Here is a 4,154-nt window from a genome sequence, read left to right as displayed (position 1 = left end):
GGGAAAAATGAGCATCTGCACATACGGTGATATCTATTGACAGGGAAAGTCAAACTGGCATAAGTATGATTTCTCCCTATAAAGGACAACACACCCAATTTTTGAACTTGAAAGAAGGAACATGTTCTTGCAATAAGTGGCAGTCATTCAAGATTCCATGGTCTCATGTAATTGCAGTTTGTAATTACATGTGTATGACATACATACCACTTATTGATGAATGCTGCAAATTGTCCAATTTCAAACGTTGTTATGAAGGTCGCTTCCATCCAATTCAACACCCAGATTATTGGCCAGAATTATCATTTACAGAAGTTCATCCAAATGCGGATTTACTAAGAGAACAAGGTCAGCCAAAAAGTACGTGCATACATAATGAAATGGATTGGAGAGAGGCAAGCCAAAAAGTGCGATGTACAGTTTGCAAGAGAGAAGGACATAACAAACACACTTGTCCACAACGTACATTAGGTGCTTCGTCATCGGGTCATTAGGTGTATTTTCTTTTACTAGTATTTTTTATGTAATTGTATATTTTATGTACTTGTATTTTTTATGTACTTTGTATGTATCTTTTATGTCATGAATTTTATTATGTAATGTAATTTGAACTTCTTAGGTAATAGAGTCTGGTTCTTTTAATCCTGTACAATTATACCAACAAAATACACATCGTTCACAATCAGTATGAGATAGTTCTTCCACTGTAGTGTTGAGTGTCGGAAAAGGGAGGTGACTGCACAACATATTGTCCTATCTAATCACAACATTGTTCCCTATGTTCAGCAAGCAGGTTTTCTTGGGGTTGCACAAAGTGGTTTTATCCAGCTTGATTGGCACCTTATTACTTCTTTAGTTAATCGTTGGAAACCAGAAACCCACACATTTCATCTACCTTGTGAGGAATGTATGATTATGCTGCATGATATTGTCATACATTTTGGGTTATGAGTGGATGGACAACCATTGACAGGTTCACTACAGTATGACTGGAAGAACGTTTGTGAAGAGTTCTTAGGCGCTCTACCAGAGGATCTAAAAGGATCGAGATTGAGTATCCCTTGGTTGGCGTCCCAGTTTTAAAATTACCTCCCGATGCCGACGACATCAGCGTACATAAGTATGCACAAGCATACATCATGCAGCTTATTGGAGGATTTTTGTTTGCTGACAAGTCAAATACTCTAGTGCATCTCATGTTCCTGCCACTATTGTCTGATTTCGAGCACGCTGGTACGTACTCGTGGGATGGTGCTGTCTTGCATGGTTGTATATAGAATTTTGTCGGGCTTTCAATGCACAAGTGTTGGAAATAGCGGGGCCAATGATACTACTACAAGTATGAGTTTATGACAGATTTCCAATTATAACACCACAAGTTCAACTACAGGCCCAGGATCATCGTCTACTTAGTGCCATATATTATTTCATTTATATATTTATTTCGTTACCATTTTATATAAGAATATAAATTAATTGTATTTTTTATAATTTTAGATGGAGTGTGTTGAATGAGAAATTTTGGACTAATCACAAGTTGCTAGGTCATTTACTAAATTAATGATGAAATTCCAAATCATTAAATTTGGGCTCAACTAGGAGTTGACATATGTCTTGAATTGAAGTTGAAGACAAATTTCGATGACGCTACGTGTTTTTATCATGACTGTTGAATTTGATAAGATTAATTTGACCCAATTTGATATTATTATTTGGGTCAAAGTCCAACTAAGCCCAAAAATAAGTTGAATTTGACCAAAATGTCAAATCAGGCCTAAATCCGATTAATCGAGCCCAAAGGCCAGACCTATGGACCAACTAAGCCCAAGTCCAACTAATTGGGTCCAAAGGGCAGGCCCATGGATCAACCGAGCCCAAGCCCACCTGTGAACTCTATAAATAGAGAAGCTCTTCTTATTTTGAGGGGTCAACAATTCTTTACTCTAGAGATCTTATAGGGAATTCTCTATAATCAGAAGACTCCTGACTCTTGAAGCTGACCACGCCTGAAGACCTTTGAAGATGCAAGTATCCTGAAGACTAAAGTCTTTTGAAGATACAAGCATTCTAACCATGCTCGAAGGCTGAAGTCCTTCGAAGATACAAACATTCTGAAGATTGAAGCCCTTTGAAGATGCAAGCATCCTGAAGACTGAAGTCCTCTAAAGATACAAACATTCTGACCACTCTTGAAGACTGGAGTCTTTTGAAGATACAAACAATTCTACATTTAGAGAACCTAGAGAAAATTCATCAACAAGCATGAAACTCCAAAGACTCATGAAGCTGCACTTCTAGAAGACAAAAGACCCTTGAAGACACAAACACTCTTCCAAGACTTCTACTTCAAGAACGTTCGGTGCTTTTCTTCTTCAAGTCAAGCACATCCACCAAACCAAGAGAGAATCAAAGAATCAAGTACTAAAGATCGAACCACATCGCATCAAATTAACCTCAACATCAACACCAACTCAAGTTCAACTCCATGAAACAAGTTTCTCCGAAAACCTCGTGCGAACACTAATCCTCTAAGAAGATCAACAAGCCCAAAGACCATTCATCCAAGAAGGTCAAAAAGCCCAAAGGTCGATCACCCAAGAAGATCAACAAGCCCAAAGGCCAATCGTTCAAGAAGATCAAACCAACTTAAAGATTATAGTTTATTTTGAAAGCATCAAAATACCATGTATTAGAGATTGTACTCGCTTTCCACGAAATTAATAAAAATACAACGTACAAGTTCCACGAAATAAATTTCTTTTGAAATCTCGTGCGAATAAAGTGGTGTATTAGCTGCCTTTGAACAGTCAGCAGATATGTTGCTCGTGTATAGAAAAATATTTGACACGTTGATGCACAATCAGGTAGAAAATGTATATATAAATGAATATTTAAAGCGTTTTAGATGTATACTTATTATTATTTTTTGTTAGATTATTTGGATGCCATACACACAATAGATTTGGTTATCTTTACCTGATTATTTTCGTGATGGTGAAGACATCTGGTTGGCCGTTAGCCCTCTTATATGCTTCCATATAGTAAAGTGGCATCATCCTGATTGTGTGTTGAGATAGTTCGGTCTGCGACAAACGATACCTCTCCCAACATTACACCAGATCGATTTGAGAGGTAAGCACGACCAAGACTGACATCGAATTCATGCAGAGTATTTATCCTACTAGCATGAACGACATGATTGTTGTACACAGGGAGAATTAATAAATGGACCAGCTATATCATACGACTACTTTTCCTGGTACAATTCAATCACGAGGCGACTATTACTGCATGGTAAGAGATTTAAAATAGACATTTTCCATATATATGATATGAATATTTTTTAATATTTATTATACAAAATAATTTTATTGGTGATGTTCAACGATATTCAGTGCAGAACAACTTACCAAACTTGGGTTCAATGTGTCAGCAAACATTGGTCAACGTAGATCGAAGACGTATTCGTCGTAGACGACAGCGAACCTAATTTAGAGGGACACGAAGACAACCCCCATGAGGGGTTAGGGCCAGAGGTCGTTTTTAAATTTCATATAAACTTTCATTTTCAAATTGTAAAGTAATGAACTAATTGTAAATATTCTTTAATACCATTACATTTTTTTTTTATAAATATGAGTGCAAGATGTTTTCATGGTAGATTAAATATATAATTAAGTTTAATAATGAGGGAATTCGTGGACCCATTCCTAAAGTCTTAATATTGTTGTACATCTACAATTAAAAAAAAATTAGTCAACACACTTAAAAAAAACAAATTGTGGACCGGGTCCACGAATTTACATCTGACCAGTCAACCAGTCAGCCAATGTGGTGCTGACTAGATTAAATGGTACTTGTATATCGGGTACACGAGTTTACCACATAGCAATTGTGTACCCGTACACGATTTCACTACCCCAATTTTATCAATATTTTCTTCAAACACCTATTTTTAGAAAAAGTTTTCATCTTACCCTATTTCTGTCCTTATATATTAAAAAAACATTGTTTTTTTTTTAAAATCTAATTTTTACATATTTTTTTCTGGAAAAAAACTATGGTGCATCAATTTTCATAAAAGATAAAACACATGAAAAATTTAAAAAAATAACGGAAGTTGCGTGAAGGAAGGAAACCTATATATTAATCTG

Source organism: Benincasa hispida, chromosome 1, assembly GCF_009727055.1.
Source record: "Benincasa hispida cultivar B227 chromosome 1, ASM972705v1, whole genome shotgun sequence".
Taxonomy (NCBI): Eukaryota; Viridiplantae; Streptophyta; class Magnoliopsida; order Cucurbitales; family Cucurbitaceae; genus Benincasa; species Benincasa hispida.
Note: the sequence above shows the minus strand (reverse complement) of the source record.